Source organism: Neofelis nebulosa, chromosome 18 (assembly GCF_028018385.1).
Source record: "Neofelis nebulosa isolate mNeoNeb1 chromosome 18, mNeoNeb1.pri, whole genome shotgun sequence".
In the NCBI taxonomy this organism is placed as follows: Eukaryota; Metazoa; Chordata; class Mammalia; order Carnivora; family Felidae; genus Neofelis; species Neofelis nebulosa.
Window position 1 is genome coordinate 31,596,197 of NC_080799.1, and position 18,673 is coordinate 31,614,869.

Below are 18,673 nucleotides of genomic sequence, written 5' to 3' on the forward strand. Positions count from 1 at the left end.
ATTTCATCTGCATGGCCTACATTTCACTCAGAAATGGGACAGATTCATGAAAAGAATGGCCAGACGGCTTCCTCTTTGGTTGCTTGTTTGCCTACATATAATGAATGAATAAATAACATGCCTATTCATTACCAACTTTTGAGTGGAAATAATTGCTGAGCTCCCTCGTTTGCTTGGAATAATGTTCTTTGCATTTGGAGCGCCTTCTGCCTCGGTCACTGCAGTATTTCCCAATCAGTAGGCCAGAGGCATCCTCCAGGGGCTGATATTCACCTCTGGCTCACCTTGGAGAGAAGCAATCATTCTTCTGGTCCTCCAGGGTCTCATTCAGTGCGCTGAGAATGCTCATTTGTGGAAGGAGACCCTGGGACCCTAAGAAGTAAATGAGACTGGTAGGCCCATTAATTCCCTGAGTACACCCTGGGGGCACCTGGGGCATTATAGTGTAATTACTACTAAGAAAGTCTAAATTCCTATGTACTTTGCCAAAAAGCATTTTACGGACAAGGAAGTACTCAGTTGTGCCCTGTCTGTGAACATGTGCTGAACTCTGGCCACAGGAAGCCTGGAGGGCCACCATGGTGACTCTCGGTTGGTAAAAGGAACAAGTGACCCTGGAGACTTTCTTATTCATCTCTCTATCATGAACACATGCTGGGCATATATTAAAGATTACTGGATCCCTCATCTCCGTCCTGGATAGGTACAATTGCTGCCCAAAAGGTCTCCCAACCTCTTTCATCACCTTTGCCAGTTACATTCATTCCATGTTTGCACAGCGGTCTTTTGAGAACAAATAGCATCATAACACTCCCGTGCCAAGAATCCAAGGATTTCCCATTGAGTAGAGGACTCAGTACAAAGTCTTTTGCATGACCCACAGGGCCTTCCATGGGCAATCTGTCCTTTGCCCACTTCTGCTTCATTTCTACCTATGCTTTGTCCCATGCAATCATCTGCCTGCCACATGAAACTACATGCAGTTCCCTGAATACATTACATGTTCCCCACCTCTGGGCCTCTGCCTACACATTTTTCCCACCTCTTCCCTGTGACCACTGTATGTTCTTTGAGATGCTAAATCAGAGAATACCAATGCAAATCCCTAGAGAGAACAGCCAAGTTATGTAACTTTATGGTGGGGGCCAAAAATGATGTAATAGGAAATAGTGGGCTGGAGTGCATGCCCTCTCCAAAAAGAGCAGCCACCACTCAGCAACATCACCACAAGAGGATGTGAACCCAGATCCATTATTTTTATTTTTTTGGAGGGGGAGGGGCGGAGAGGGAGAGAGAGAGAGAATCCCAAGCAGTCTCCACACTGTCAGCACAGACTTTGACATGGGGTTTGATCTCATGAACCTTGAGATCATGACCTGAGCTGAAATCAAGGGTCAGACACTCAACCCACTAAGCCATCCAGGCGCCCTGAGATCCACTACTTTTATTTAAAAAAAAATTTTTTTTAACATTTATTCATTTTTGAGAGACAGAGACAGAGCATGAGTGGGGAAGGGGCAGAGAGAGAGGGAGACACAGGATCCGAAGCATGCTCCAGGCTCCGAGCTGTCAGCACAGAGCCCAAAGGGGGGCTTGAACTCATGGACTGTGAGATCATGACCTGAGGCGAAGTCGGACGCTCAACCGACTGAGCCATCCAGGCACCCCTAGATCCACTACTTTTAAAGAGAAGTTGGAAATCTGGATTTTTATTTGAAATCTTCCAATTTTTAAATGTGGTAAACACATTCTTTTTAATTTACTTTTTTAAATGTTGGGGCCAACCCAAGTGGGTCTGGGCTCTTAGGGCAGTTGACAGCTACTAATTCTTGACTCCTACCCAAAATGGCCTCTTCTTTGTCCTGGAAAGGTTGGTAACAACCTTTCACCTTCTCAGTGAAGTCAGTCCTCCTTTGTGTGTGCATTACAGCCTGTAGCTGGACTGAGAGCTTCAGGGACCAATCTTTGTGTCTCCATAAGTTTAGCACCGAACGTGGCACATAGTGAATACTCAGTAAATGTGGGGTGGAAAAACACATACAAGCAGTTGAATGGACAAATGAATAAAGACAGAATTTTCTTCCATCTGTAAGCTTATGAACACACCCATGTCAGAAAGAATGAGTGATGTTGTCAGAGCTCTTTTTTTAAAAGTGTATTTACTTATTTTGAGAGAGAGACAGAAAGAGAGAGTGAGAGAGTGACCATAATTGGAGGAGGGGCAGAGAGACAGGGAGAAAGAGAATCCCAACTAGGCTCATAGCTTTTTTTTTTTTTTTTTTAATAGTCAGGTAAAGAAGAGTTTTATTTGCCCAGACTTCAACCCTGGTCATAAGAGGAGTTGGCACTCACCTGTGAAAAGCATCTAGAGAGAGGAACACTCAGTCCCATTGCCTAAAAATATCCACCACCCCACTGGGTCTGAAATTCCCACCATTACCACTTTTAGTGGATTGCATCACAGAATATTACCTTTGGAGGCCTCCTTGGGGAACCAGCTCTTTCTTCCCTAGCAGGAAATGCAAAGAGTACTGTCTGCTCTGGGATAGTTAATATAAGAATATCCTGGGTTCCGTTCCCATTTATGCTATCAACTTGCTGTGTGCCCTTAGTCTAGTTACTTCCCTTCTCAGGACCCCAGAGGTCTCCATCATTCTTGACACTTGCTGTGAAATGAAATTAGATAGAACTGCTATCTTTGACCAGGTCAGAAACTCAAGTAAATATGGCCCGGGTATGGAATTTGGCAAACTGGAAGCCCTCGCCCATCTGAAGAGGACGGCTGCTGTGCATCATCAGCAGACTATTGCCTGGTGGGGATATCAGCCCAGAGTTAACCAATCAGTGGATCTCTTAAAGAGAAGCCATGATTTTACATCAAATATACCAATTGTTTAGATGTTGGCAACTAAATGGCTCAAATAAGCCAACAAACCCAAACGGTGTTGGCAAAACAAAACACTCACGTTGACTCTTACTGGATCCACCTCTGAACCAGCCCCTTCGAGAAGGGGAACAAAAGCTGACCAGCAAAGCCTCCATTACATGCGCCCCTCTCTTGAGATGATTCCCTTCCATCACATTCAGGAAAACAATTAGACAAAAACAATTAGAGCTATCTGCTCTAAGGCACAAACTGAAAAGATAACTATCACCGGGGCTCTCCCACTGTTTTGTTTTTTTTTTCTAATGCCATGCATTGTTTAGCTTGAAATTGCTTGATCTGGAAACACACACACACACACACACACACACACACACACACACAACCATATGCCTGTTATAAGCAGATCTCCCCTTAACCATAAAGGATTTCTGAGGCCTGTTCCCAAGAAGGAGGCAGCCCTTAATGACCCATGTATTCCCACCTCCAGGTCTTGGCATCCATAGAGCAATTCTGCACAAGGCGACCCTGGTTCATTTCTCAGTAATTCTGACTTCTCAGGGACTGACTTTTGTTTATTTTCTTCTGTCCAAAGCATACATATTTCATTCCAGCAGCTTTTCCACATCAGCAAAATCTGTGGTACCAACACCAGATTCTTCTTCGTGCACTGGCTCCTTCCTGATTAACTCTATTTAGGTAATTTATTTTGGTTGCCTGTTTGCCATTTGGGAGATCGATACAAATTTAAATGAGAAGCAAGAGTATTTGCAGGCACTTCAAGTGTTGATCAAACACAGAGCCGGCTGCTGAGGTTCTCTGCCTTGGAGATGAGCTCTCTAGGGATCACCAGGATCCCATCTTCCCAAAAAAGATGAGAGGATGAGAGATGGAAAGGGAGGGAGGGAGGAAGAGAGGAAGGAAGGGAAGCAGAGGAGACAAGAAAAATAACAAAAAAGAAAAGAAAAAGGGGCCAAACCAGTTTCCCAGCTTTCTAGTTGGGTTGGCAAAGGTCAGTTGCCTCTAGCCTTTGGCTAAACTTTTACAGATATGTGCATGCTGAAACCTGCCCCACGTTCTTGCTTATACAGGCTCCCAGGTAAAGCAGAGAGACACTGCCTGCTCACCTGCACACAGGTTTGTAGCTGTCAGTGCATATTTCAAAGAGCAGGCAGGAACTGACTGCATAATGCAAACTCTTTCAGGGTGCTGGTGCCCTTCCCACCAGGTTGCTGTGGAGTCCAGAATACGATCTGATTTCACAGATGCTCTCCTTACGAGTGCCTGCTGGGCTTGAGCCTTCCTGAATCAGACCAAATTCTGTGCATTTGGGGGTGATGTGGAGGTGGGCACCCTTTGGTCTAGACTCAGTGGCCTCCTTTCCATTAGTTCCCTAGACATTGCCTACTTTCTTTAGAGAGCAGAGGGTTGGGGAAGGCATTTTCCAAGGAGACCCTGGGCCAGATCTTGCCAAACATGTGGCCAATCAGAGGAGGGAGGGATTAGGAGTCATGGCCGGGCTCTGCCTTTCTGAGGTTCCAGCTCTGGGATTCTGTACTCACTCCTGGCTGTAGCATCTTGAGACACGGGGAAGGCTGCATTTCATTTAACCAACAGAACTGTATATTTGGCTCTCCGTCTGGAGAAAATACAGATTCACACATCAAATCAGATATAGAAGTCAATCCTGGATATACTGAATATGTAAATGTGAAAAAGAAATAAGGAGAGACACTGTGTGTATAACTCAGAATGGGGGAGACCTTCCTAAGCTAGACAGGAAGTCCAGAAGCTACAAAGTCAATGATTGAGAAGCTGATTATTAAAAATATTGTTTTTTAAACTTATTCAACCAAAGACCACATATAAACAAAAGGCAATGATAACTGGGATCGAACCTTTACAGTACACACTATTGACAAAGGGTTAGTATTCCTATTAGTGAACTGATAAGAATGAGGATAAATGAGTTTAAAATTGGGCAAAACACACAAAGAGGAACAGGTAATTTTTGAGCAGGAGGCCATTAAACATATGAACACTGCTCAACTTCACTGACAATAAGGAAAATGTAAATTTTGACAATCGTGTGACAACATTCTTCCTCCGTCTCTGGCAAAACATTAGAAAGACAGACAGCCTCTGGTGCTGGGAAGGGTCTGGAGAAATGGGAAAGGCATGTGAGGCTGGCTAGAACCGCATATACTTTTCTACAATGTAATTCTAGCACTATTTATTAAGATTCAAAATATCCTTATCATTAGGGCCAGCAATTCCCTTTTTCTGAAGTACATATTCCAGAAACAAAAGCTGTACAGAGACTTATCTGTACAAGGACACATAACCACATTATAGCACTATTTGTAGTGTCCCCCTACAAGGAAAAGAAAAGAAAAATGCAAAAATGAGATGGGGCAGAGTGGGGGGGGGGGGCAGGGAGAGAGAGGGAGGGGGGGAATGGGGAACATTCTGAATGTCTACAGAAGGAAAAAGGGTTAATGAAATATTGTAAACCTTGCTAGATAATATGAGGTAGTCATTTAAAGGGATGAATCAGATATTTAACAGAAAGTGCAGGTAACATATTGATCTAGCTTAGTTCATGGTACTGAAAGCGGGGGTTTGGAGCCAGGCCACTTGGGTTTGATTCAGCATTTATGGGCTTGAAAGGTAACTAACTTCACTGTGTCAGTTTCCTCATCTGTCGGCTGGGAAAACCAGTGGGGAGATTAGAAGAGTTCATTATGTAAACTGCTTAGACCGTGCCTGGTAACTAACAAGCTTTAACAACTGTTGGCTATTACAATTCATAATGTGGGATTCCACTCTGGGTGACACAATTAAAATAAAACAAAACAAAACAAAACAAAACAAAACAAAACAAAACAAAACAGAACAAAAAACTGCCCATAGATGTAGATGTTCATAGTGTTTGAATGAGAAAACAACCTGCAGGGGAGAGGGGCATGTAACAGAGGAAGGAGAGGTGGGACGTGAAGGGGGAGATTGGGCATTTCATCATTATATTCTTACCACTGAAATGTTACAACTAATATGGCTGATATTCAGCAGTTAGGCAAGCTCATGGCTACAGCAGTTGTTAAAATACTAAAATATTATTGTACCAGTTGGTAAAGTATGTCCCCTACTATCCTAACCATCCCAGGCCCTTTCCTGGAGCCTACCCCGCCCTCCAGGCCTCCCCATGACCCAGCAGGTACAGAGTTAACACCTTGGTTGCCCAGGGGGTCAACAGGGGGTCCCCAGATCCTTGCTCCAGCCTAAACTTAGATCACTTGTCTCACATAGCTGTATATTCTAAATATCACCCCTACAGACAGCAATATATTACCTGTATAATTTTATTTTAAAAATCCATAAACTATAACCTGGAATAGAGTGCAGAAAACCTACATTTCTGCATCTTGGTGGTAGTCACCAAAGCCAAGACTGACTTGTGTGATTTGCAAACTGCTACCTTCCCCTCCGCCCGTTTCTTACCAACAGTGATATTCAAATTACTCTCTACCTGAAGCTAGCATGGTAAATAATTGAACCTCTGAACGAATATTAAAGACTTAAAAAAAAAAACACCTTAAATAGTACCTGCACAGGCTTTTACTGCAACCTACAGGGTGTCTTCCTCAAATTCACTGCTCAGAATCTCTTGAGCCCCAGAAGTCTTTTAGAATAATACCAGGAAATGAATACCTACCTGGTAATGCATTATAATTTCTAGGTCTGGCTGTGGATGGAAGCCAAGCCCAGGTTTGTACAAGTTGGAAAAGAATAAAATGTCCCTGGCTGCAAATAAATAGCAGTGCCAATAACAGATTATAATGTACTACATCCCCAGAAGTCGGGGAGGAGAGAATTGAGCAAAAAAAATTAGATAATCAGCCTAAAAGGGCAAAGCAAGCCCCTGTAAGTTGGCTCTATTATAGGAGGGACAGTGGGACACAGTGAGGAAGCTTCTGTTTAAAAGCAAGAGCAGTATCAATGGCAGACACTGTTTCAGCACTGAAAATATGTCCCAGGACTTCAGAGGACAGTGTGACGGGACCCATTTTACAGATGTGGAGGCTGAGGTGCAGGGAAGTTAACTCTCTCGCCCACAGGTCTCAGACTCTGGTGAGCTGCCTGTGAAAGCAGGTGCCTCCATCCCTGAAATCCACTCTAGTCCCCTGAGCGAGGCATTTGTCTCCAGGAGATGCAGAGGCACAGAAATGATGAGAGAAGCCGGTCTCTAAGATGCTCTAGAATCAGGTTCATTTGCCAAAGCCCAAGTGAAAGACCAGCCTGTTTCCAGGTAAAGTGATTTCTAGCTCACGTCAAATCTCAGTTAATTTGGGCTAATTCACGTGTGGATCTGGCAAGACTTAGTCCTTCCCCCAGGAGCACACACACCACTGCCTTGCTGGGGCCACATTTACGCACTCTCCACCACTGCCTGTGCAGTGAATTTAGATGTGAAGATGCTGCGGGGGCATCTGGGTGGCTCAGTGGGTTAAACATCTGACTGGATTTGGGCTCAGGTTGTGATCTCACAGTTCGGTTCTTTCGATCCCCAGCTAGGCTCTGCACTGACAGTGTGGAGTCTGCTTGGGATTATCTCTCACTCCCTCCGTCTCTGCCCCTCCCCCGCTCACGCGCACTCTCTCTCAAAATAAATAAATGAACTTAAAAAAAAAAAGTAAAAATGCTGTGTTGATGGTAGGAGTCCCCATGGTGCTCCTCCGTATTAGACCGACTGAAATAAAAGGGAGGGAAGGAAGATGTAAGGGGCAGCTGGAGCCCAGAAGAGATGCGCCCCAATTATATTTACACAGGGTCGTTGTTCTTCACCTTCTGAAAAGGAGGGCAATGGTCAGGGAAAATCTTATTGATATGCTCCTATTTTCTGGGAGAGGCTTTTTTGTTTTTTTCCTGGGGATAGAGTTCTCCAAATTCTCAGAGGGATCTGTAGCCCAACGGAGGTGAAAAACCCACCATCATGGGGTCTCTGAATCAAATGTTAGGGCATTCATCTCCAGTCCTTTTAATCCACGCATATTTGTTGAGATCCCATTACTGGCAAGTTTCGCTCAGACACAAAGACTGCTGATGTTCCCTCTCTCGCGAAGCTTGTATGTGAGTTAGGGAGACAGACACTTAATGATTCATCTGGTGGCTCATTAATACGATGGTGGTAAGAGCTTCAGAAAACAAGGGCAGAGTGCAGTGAGGATATATTTCTTGGTCTAGTCTGACTAGGGATAGATTCCCTGAGGCAGTGGAATTTAAGCTGAGCTCCAAAGCATGAACAGTTGGGAGGTAGGATAAAGAGTGTTCTAAATTCTAGCCGCTCAGAGTATGGTCTTAGAGTATCAGCATCACCTGGGACCTTGCTGGAAATGCAAAGTCTCAAACCCTGCCTGGGATCTAGCAAAACAAGAATCCGAACTTTTTAACAAGATCCCCAGTTGATTTGTATTTGCATTGAGGGTTGAGAAGTGCTGCTCTGAAGAGAAGAAATAGCATCTGAGGAACTAGAAGGGCATCAGGTGTTCCTGGGACTTAGGGAGAAAGAGTTGGCAGTGACGGTGGGAGAACTGACGCTGGAGAGAAGGGCAGACCACATGGGATTCTTGTAGCCATGTTAAGCAAAAAAATAAGAAAAATAATTGAGGGCAAATAAATGATTATGCTTTGGGCAAGATCTTCTAAAACCCTAATTTGGCAGCTTGAGCTACAGGGTCGTAAGAATACAACCAGTGCTGAAAATAGCTAATGCTCGTAGTTACCCACCTCCCCGACAACACAGACTGTACGTCAGCTCTGTTTCCTCATCTGTAAGATGGGGACAACAAATCCTCCACTGCAGAGTCACTGAGGTAGTTTAATGGAGCACTGCCTATAATTCTCATATATCAAATCTGATGCACAAGAAGTGTTTAATAGATGAGTTTACTTCTCACTGATCTGACAAATGTTTGTCCTGGCCCTTCAGTCTAAGCCCTGATACAGGAACTGAAGATGTCACAACGAACAAGAAGTGATCTATAGCCTCAGGGAGCTCAAAATCACTTTGGGGAAGTCGGGACTCCAACAGGTGATTTTGACAGATTGATGAGCAATATGACAGGGGAAGCAGGGGGCTGTGGGAGTGTACATGAGACAGATAACAGAGAATCCAGGAAGCTCAGGCAGGAAGGGATGTCTAGGGTGATGCTGAAGAATGAGTTGGAGTCAGCTAGCCCAGGAAGAGGGAGGTGAACATGAGAGACACTGAGAGGCATTTACAACATCCAGAACCAAAAAAGGTTTAGGTATTTAGAATATACAAGGAGCCCCTGTAAATTACGAAGAAAAGATAGGAAACCCAAGGGAAAGATCAAACAAAACAAAAAAACTCATGAACAGATGATTCAGATATGGAGAAACCTGGGTAACTCTATGATATCGGAAGAGATGCTGCCACTCTTCAATAACTAGAGAAATGCAAATTAAAACGAGGTGCTCACCTACCCATCAGAATGGCAAAACATTAGACAGGTGGCCATTGCCGGGAAGCACGGAGCCAGGAACTCTCCTTTCTTCCTGGTGGGAGAGTGAACTGGCAAAACCATTTGGAAAAGCTAACTGGCGAGACTTGGTGAACTTAGGTTAGTGTCTGCCCTGTCTCACCTATGTATACATCCCAGGGGAGTTGCCACATCGATTCATGAAGGGATGAGTCTGTACCTTGAAGTTTTTTTCTAACACCAAGAAGGCAACCCAGGTGTCCATCCTTAGGCCAGAACTGAGTAACTAAAATGTGATAAATGAATGTGATTAAAGAAAATCATACAGCATGAGGAAGTCACAAGCTAAATATACAGAAAGAAATACAGACAGACCTTAAAACAGTGTTGAGTGAGGAAAGCCTCAGGATGAGATTTAACATAACGCTGTTTATGTTAATTAAAAATACACTCACAGTCAAAATAACTGTGTACTTTACAATGTTTACAAACATATATCAAACACGTGAACGAAGGAAATGATATTGGGAATGAGGTGTATAGGGAAAGAAAGAAATGAATAATAAAATAAAACAAGGGCCATCCCTTGACCAAATAGGATGATATTTCCTGAGCTACAGAATGTGATTAACTCAGGTCTAGGCTTCTAACAGTGTTTCAGGCAAAGGTAATAAGAATACGATTCCTAGAGGCAAAAGAAGATATGCTGCCTCCTGGACACAGAGAGAATACAGCAGAGCTGGAATAAAGAATGTAAGTCAGAGAGTTCCGGGGTAGGGAGAGGCCAGATCATGGAGGGTCCCCAAAACCATACTAAATAATCACAATTTGCTCTTAGGATTACAGGGAGTCACTGAAGGATTACAAGTGACATGATTTTGTTTCTAATCTTATTCTAAACTCCAGTAATTAGGGGAAAAGGCATTTATTTGTATTCATGTGGTTTATTTATCAAGTGTTAATGAAACAGGCTTTGGGCATCTTAGCATCCAAATCATGGGCTTACAGTTTTCCCACTTTTTAAAATAAGTTTATTTTTTTAAATGTTTATTTATTTTGAGAGAGAGAGAATTCCGCACATGTGTGGGAGAGGCAGAGACAGGAGAAAGAAAATCCCAAGCAGGCTCCATGCTGAATCCCAAGCTGGCTCACGTGACCTGAGAGATAGTGAGATCGTGACCTGAGCCAAAATCAAGACTCAGATGCTTAACCAACTGAGCCACCCAGGCGCCCTCATTTTTTTAAAGTTGTTTTTATTTAAGTAATCTCTAGACCCAACATAGAGCTCAAACTCAAACCCCCGAGATCAAGAGTTGCACGCTCTTCCAACTGAGCCAGTCAGGCGCACTGATTTGTCCCACTTTTAAACCAATTATGAAGGTCAATGACAACTTCACCAGGAGCAACCCACAGGAGGCAATGTAGAGTCACACGATGTGACCTTGAGGAAGGTCACCTAAACTCTGAACATGAAGTTTTTAGTTTCCTTATTATTAACAACAACAATAAAACAACACAAACACTTCCCACATTCAGTCGCTAGTGGAATTAAATAGGAATTAATTTTAAACCTTCACAATAACTTTATGAGATAGATATTAGTTACATTTTCTTTGGAGAAGAAACCAAAATGAAGACAGATGTTAAGCAACTTGCCCAAGGCCATTAACAGTTAAAAGATGCACAAACTAAGGTTGAAACAGGCAATTCTGTTCATAGGCTGTTTAAGAGTCTATTCTGTGAACCATACCTCATTGCACTACAGGGCACACTTCAAAGTTTGCAGTTTTGAACAAGCTACTACATATAGCTTATTAGTATGTTGGAACCTAGAAATCTAAATCAAATGTTCTCTGGGCTATCCTGGATCTATACATGCATTTTGTTTGACGTGAATAGTTAAAAAATTATTTTTGTAGTAATAGTCTGTATTTTGCAATCTAAAGATCTTAAATAAAAATCAATAATTCTGGTTTCTTCAAAAGCAAAAATAAACTATTGGGGACTTCATCAAAATAAAAAACTTCTGCACAGTGAAGGAAATAACAAAACTAAAAGGTAACCTGTGGAATGGGAGAAGATATTTGCAAATGACATACATGATAAGGGGTTAGCATCCAAAATCTATAAGGAACTTATCAAACTCAACACCCCAAAAACAAATAATTCGGTTGATAAATGGGCAGAAGACATGAATACACATTTTTCCAAAGAAGACATACAGATGGCCAACACACACATGAAAAGATGCTCAACATCACTCATCATCAGGGAAATGCAGAACAAAACACCTCATACCAGTCAGAGTGGCTAAAATTAACAACACAGGAAACAAAAGATGTTGACGAGGATGCAGACAACGGGAAACCCTCTTGCACTGTTGGTGGGGATGCAAATTGGTGCAGCCACTGTGGAAAACAGTATGGGGGCAGTGGTTCCTCAGAAAGTTAAAATAGAACTATCCTATGATCTAGCAATTAAACTACTTGCTATTTACCCAAAGGATACAAAACTTGGTATTTACCCAAAGGATACAAAAATACTGATTCAAAGGGATACATGCACCCTAATGTTTATAGCAGTATTATCAATAACAGCCAAATTTCATGAAAAGAGCCAAAATGTCCATTGACCTATGAATGGATAAAGAAGATGTGATATGTACATACAGTGGAATATTACTCAGCCATAAAAAAGAATGGAATCTTGCCATTTGCAAAAATGTGGATGGAGTGAGCTAGAGTGTATTATGCTAAGTGAAATAAGTCAATTGAAGACAAATACCATTTGATTTCACTCATATGTGTAATTTAAGAAACAAAACAAATAAACATAGTGGGGGGAAAAAGAAAAACAAACCGAGAAACAGACTCTTAACTACAGAGAACAAACTGATGGTTACCAGACGGTGGGGGAATGGGTGAAATCAGTGATGGGGAATGAGGAGGGTACTTGTGATGAGCCCTGGGTGTGATATGTAAGTGAGGAATCACTAAATTCTACACCTGAAACTAATATTGCTCTGTAAGATAACTAATTTAATAAATTTAAATAAAATAAATACATTTAAATAAAAACTTGGGGAAAAAAGAATCCTGGTTTCTTGTGAAAAGCTGGAAAATTTGGCAAGACTGGTCTCCCACACTCTTCTAAAAAAAAATCAGTGAGAGCTGAGGAGCAGTTACCCATTTAGAGAAGGCAAGTGCTTTGCAATTTTCCACAGTCCCCACCCCTCCCTAATATACCATAATGCACCGGCATCACTTATTTCATTTGCTTTAAATGCCTAGCCCTAACAGAATTTGATGTTACAACCCTGGTTGTGGGCAATACAAATGGCCTAATCACTGACAGCACAGGGAAGTTCAGGATTTTAAAAATCCAAAGACAGACCTATCTCAAGAAGTGATTCCATATTAAACTCTTCCTGGAGATTTGCCTCCCAGATCTCCACTCTCTTTGGTTGTTTCCCCTTTGGCCTTAATTTCCTCTTTTATGTAATTGCCAAATGACTACAACAGCAGACACCCATCAAGACGTGTGCCCTGGAATTGTTCCTTAAGAAGCTTAACACTAGGCTGAGCTTTTCCAATAACTCCCTATTCATTCAAATCTAATTACAAAATGATTTTTAATCATTGTAAAATACATTCACTCTTCACGTCTGGAAATGTTAAAGCCCTAATTTAACAGCAGCAACAACAACGACAAAATACCTTCTAATGGATTTGCACTAAGAAACGGAATGTGGCCTGTGCTGTCAGATGTTCAATAATTTAACTGCAAATGAAGTGTGCAAAATACAATATTTGTGTCATAAACTACTCGGCTTGTCACATAATAGATTTTTGAAGAGTCACGTTTCACGACACTGAGCAATGTTATGTTGGAACAGTGGAGTAGCCAAATTGAGGTTTATAGGTTCCGTTTGCTTATGTAGAAAGGGATTGAATCTCACTCACCCAGGGGCAAGGAGCACAGATATGCAATATTTCTCTGGATCCAGCCATTTGAAAGCAGTGGCTGGAATTCACCCATCCAACTGGATAATGTATAATTATACATATACATAAACATTATACATAATGTTCAAACTTCCCTATGTCATGAGATGTGGTTTGGACTAACTTTACATGTCTAAAGGGATTTTGCAATTCTCTTGGTATCACTGACCATAGTAGGCAGAATAACCATGCCCCCCCCAAAGACACCCAGGTTTTAATCTTCTGGGATCTGTGAATATATAAGGCGAGGTGACCAAGGGGAATCAGGGTTGCAGATAGAATTAAGTTGCTAGTCTGTTGACTTTAAGGCAGAGAGATTAGCCCAGATTCTCCAGATGGGCCCAATGTAATCACAAGGATCCTTAAAAGTAGAAGAGGGAGGCAGAGGGGGAAGTGATTATGGAAGACAGGGAAGGATTTAATCTTCCATTGCTGGCTTTCCAGATGCAGAATGGGGACCATGAGCCACGGAATGCAAGTAAACACTAGAAGCTGGAGAAGGGCTGGGAAACAGACTCCTCCCCCAAAGTCTTGAGAAGAAAAACAGCACTGTAGACACCTTGACTTTGGCCCAGTGAAATCTCCCTAGGACTTCTCACCTGCAGAACTGTACGATAATAAATATGCATTGTTTAAGTCACATGACTGAAGCCAATCTGTTACAACAGCAAGAGAAAACTAATATGCCGAGGCTAACACCACCTCCGTAGGAAGAATAATGGCAGGACTGGCACACAGGCTGCTTTTACTCAAAATTAGTAGTATGGGACACAAACAAAGAAAGTCACCATTATTTCCCCAATTTTGTGAGGCACATTTGTTTTTTAAATTTTAACATTTCTCAAATCAGGGTGTGCCTCACAATTGAAACATACAGTTAATAGTGTTTCCCACCGCCCCCCCCCCGACAAAATTGAAAGCTGTTATTAAAAAGATTGTACGTTTTACGATCTCCGGCACCTTAAAATCACATAAAAAGTAGTCATTTCAAGAAGCGAGCGGGTGGAAAGCAATCCCACGAGCATGATGGAGTACATTGTCAGTGTGAAACATGTTGCGAGGCACTGAGGTGGGCTGGACAGGGAGAGAGAGCCGCTCCTCTCTCCAAGATTCTCACAGATAAACAGAACAACGACCAGTGTGTGATAAATCACACTAAAATACCGGTGTTATGATTAAAGCTCCAAATACATAACGCTACAAAGTCAGGCACACACCTGGCTAGTTCACCTCCAAGTTCCCTGTATCTAGCCCAGGGCCTGGCACAGAGAAGGCTCTCCTCTGATTGACTATATAAGTATTTTACATGCTTTCCCTCATGTTTCTACCAGATGGATTATATTATCTCACTATCTTATTGCTGAGGAAACTGAGGCTTACAGAGAATACTTAATTTGCCCAAAGTCACAGAGCTAACGGCTCGGGCCAGGTTTTCTCAGACTCAGCACTAGTGACAATTTGGGCTGAGTAATTCTTTGTTGTGAGGGACTGCCCTGGGCATTGCACAATGTTCAGCAGCATCCTTGGCCTCTAGCACCGCATGTCAGTAGACCACTCCCCTCCACATGTGACAGCCAAAAACGTCTCCAGATGTTGACGAATGTCCCCCAGGGGGAGAGGGGCAAAAATTATCTGCAGCTGAGAACTACTAGCTTCGGGAAAGGGACATCAACATTAAATGATGTGTGGACTTGAAATATGCCCACAAAGTCTTTGATACTCTTCCTTTAAATTTTTTTTTAATGTTTATTTATTATTGAGAGAGAGAGACAGAGCATGAGCATGGGAGGGGCAGAAAGAAGAGGAGACACAGAATCCGAAGCAGGCTCCAGGCTCTGAGCTGTCAGCACAGAGCCTGACGTGGGGCCTGAACCCACAAACTATGAGATCATCACCCTAAGCCGAAGTTGGACACTCAACCAAGTGAGCCACCCAGGCGCCCCTTTAAGTTTATTTTTATTTATTTTGAGAGAGAGAGAGTGAGAGAGAGAGAGAGTGTGTGTGTGAGCAGGGGAGGGGCAGAGATAAGAGGAGACACAGAATCTGAAGCAGGCTCCAGGCTCTAAGCTGTCAGCACAGAGCCTGACGTGGGGCTTGAACTCACAAACCTAGAGATCATGACCTGAGCTGAAGTCAGACGCTTAACCAACTGAGCCACCCAGGTGCCCTGATACTCTTCCTTTAAAGGGTTGAAGCATAATTCCTATTTTCTTGAGAATGAGAAGAATTTAGCGACTTGTTTCTAATAAGCAGAATACGGTACATACAATTGGGATGTGTAAGATTAGGTCACAGAAGGTATTTTGGCCTCCTCTTTGTTTTCTCTCTTGAATTGTTTTTTTTCAGGGGAAGTCACAAGAACACAAATGCAGCCCTGTGGAGAAGTCTACAAGGTGAGGACTGAGGCTTCCTGCCTGCAGCCAGTAATGAGCTGAGGCATCTTAGTCAACTGCTATGGAGTACGCCATCTTGGAATCAGCTCCTCCAGCCCCAGTCAAGCCTTCAGATGACTGATGCCCCAGCTGACATCTTAACTACCATTTCATGAAAGACTCTGAGCCAGACCCACCAAGCTAAGGCATCCTAGATTCCTGATCTCAGAAACCAGTTGAGATAGTAAATGTTTTTTTTTTTAAGCTGTTAACTGTTTGTTCCACAGCAATAGATAACCAACACAAAGTGACTGACATGTTGAGGGAAGGAGTAAATGTTCTACCACTGGAGATGCATGGCAGAGGGGAGGAGAGACTGGAAATGTCAAGTTGCAAAGGTCCTTGAAGTGCACGCTCAGAAATCTGACCTTCATTCTGATGAGACTTGCTTGGGCCACCACAGGGCAGTAAGACTTGTGCATTTTTCTCATCTAATAACACAAAAGTGGCATTCTTCTGTTTAGGTCTCTCAGTGGTCTCTCATTGCTTTGAGCAGAAAGGACAAATGCTAAGTAAAGCAGAGACGGCCTTCAGTTTTCTTTCTCTTCCCTTCTTTCCTTTTTTTCTTTCAGCCTGATCTTTTGCCACTCTGTTGTGGCACTGTCCCCATCCCAATGCACACACATACAGTGCAAATACTCCTTCTACCCCAAATACTTTGGTTTCTTAGAGATACTATGTTCTCTTAAGCTTTTATAGGCTTGCCCTTGTCCTGGGCACTATCCCTCATCTCTGCCTTTTGGACTACCTGGACTAACTATCCCTTTTTTTGGAAGCCTTTCTTTTCCTCCCCAGTTTGGGAAGGTGCCTCCCATTTACTCCCACCCTCTCACAGGTTAGTATGGGCAGATGTCATTGCATTCACAGGATTTTTCTGGTCTAAATGGACTCTTCTCATTTGTCCATTTCAGCAACTCTTTCCCCACCTAGACTTGAGCTCCACAAGAATTCACTGGTTGCATTTGCTTATTTTTTAATCTCTGAAGACAGCAGGTGTCTAATAAATGTTTGTTGAACAAATGAATGAATACATGATTGAGTTGTTGCTGACTGCTACACCTGCAGACGTCCAGACTTCTCTGTAGTTTGGTAGCTGGGTGATTTGTCTTGGAAGGGTTCTGAAGAAAAATAAGTCCAGCATTAAGGGGCCTTATCGTGCCCCATGGATGGATGTACCTCGTGTTTGAGCTGGACATAAACACGGATATAGCAATAGTGGGTCTCGCTCTCCTCCACAAATCACTGGACCTGTCCCCCTTAGAGCGGACCAAGAGGCATTACCCTCACTTTGAAACATGACCTAATTTCACTGACTCATGGGCAGAAACCCTGAGATGCTGGTCCCTTTTGACCAATGTCCCCAATCTTTTCTCATATGACAGGGTAAAAAAAAAAAAGTATCCATAACCCTGAATATTTTCAAACAAGTGTGTTCCTGTTAACTGTTTGGAGCCCATTAACTATGTGAGGACTGACTGTTTTAGGGGGGATTGGGTTTGTCTTGGACACAAGCTGGGGCAGAGCTGAGAATGTGAAGTGCCTCAAGTATATTAGTGCAAAATGGTGAGGCGGAAATTTGAGAATTATGTGGGACAGAGGTCAGCAAACTACAGTCCACAAGCCAAATCCAGCTCTATTTTTTATGGCCCCTGAGCCAGGAATGGTTGTTACAGGTTTTAATGGTTATATTTTAAATGGTTAGATAAGTGCCTATGTGATACCTTTGATTTTGCCTCTTGGCTTGCAAAGCCTAAAATGTTTATTATATATGGCCATTTAAGAAAAAGTTTACTGATCCCTGGTGTATAATAAGAGAGAAAGACTTTCTCAGAGATGGAATCTGGTGAACAGACATGTCTACTTGGAGTTTTAAGTTGCTTACAGTGGGATGTGCCATGCAATTCCCTTCTTCTGTATCCCCTAGGGAATCCGTCTTACCTCTAGATTGGCCATTAAAACTTACCAGTCACCTGTCCTTTGGTGGGCAGGAAACACAGAGGGGACTCAATGTATGCATCTGACAACAGGGAGAGGGCACGCAGAAGCAGAGGCTGGGGTCCCAGAGAGAAGTCATCGACCGGTCACTTAGGGCCTCCCTGTTACTGTTTCTAGGGTCTCAAGTCAGGTGTGAGAGTAACGATACAACCCCATCCCCCTTCTTCTCTTCCTACTGCCTAAACCAGCTCCAGCCTGCTGGGTCTAACTGGTGCTGTCCTCTGTGAGGGCACATCCCCCCCTTTACTTAATCACGGGGTCCCCTCCTCTCCCAGCAGCCCATCAGCCAGAGTGACTGGCCACTTCTCAAAGAGAGCCCTCTTACCCATCAGGGGACGATAATGCCCAGCAATCATTTTGGCTTTTCCAGACTTAATGTTCTCTCTCCTCAGGTCCTTCCTGCCCCAATGGGAAGCGTAAGGATGCTATTTTAAGACATCCTTTTGTACCAAAATACCACTTTGAGACACTCATGTCTTTCCTTCCAATAATCTCTTTTGTTTAAAGCATAAAGAACTTGTCAGGCGGGGCAAGCCGTAGTAGCTTCCTATGGGAAAGGAGCCAAAGGGCAGTGTGGAGGTTGTCACAGTATTCCTGCTGCCCCAGGGCATCAGTGCTTTCTAACTCATAATGCTGAGGGCAGTGGACGCCCTTTGTCTTCTCCAGTGTCTCATTCTCATCTTCACAGACTGGAAACCACAGGGAGAGGTCACCAGGGACCCAGGCTCCATGTGACGAGCACCAGGGTGAGAAAGGACAGGCTAATGATGGCCAAGTCGGCACTCAGCCTGGCCACAGGGAAAGAGCTGGAGAATATTAAGGGAAGAAAGAAGAAAAGGCAGTGGAAAGAGTTTT

General features: G+C 43.2%; 2 long non-coding RNA genes across 3 annotated transcripts in view; both read right to left on the reverse strand.

Annotated features, from left to right (window-relative positions):
* Positions 1–18,673, reverse strand: part of LOC131500664 (uncharacterized) — a 173,740-nt gene that overhangs the window by 36,291 nt on the left and 118,776 nt on the right. The gene's annotated exons all lie outside the window — the stretch shown is intronic.
* Positions 16,775–18,373, reverse strand: LOC131500665 (uncharacterized). Its single transcript, XR_009256415.1, has 3 exons — positions 18,144–18,373; positions 17,787–17,925; positions 16,775–16,941 (listed from the first exon to the last, which is right to left on the reverse strand). It is a non-coding gene; the product is annotated as an uncharacterized LOC131500665 (long non-coding RNA).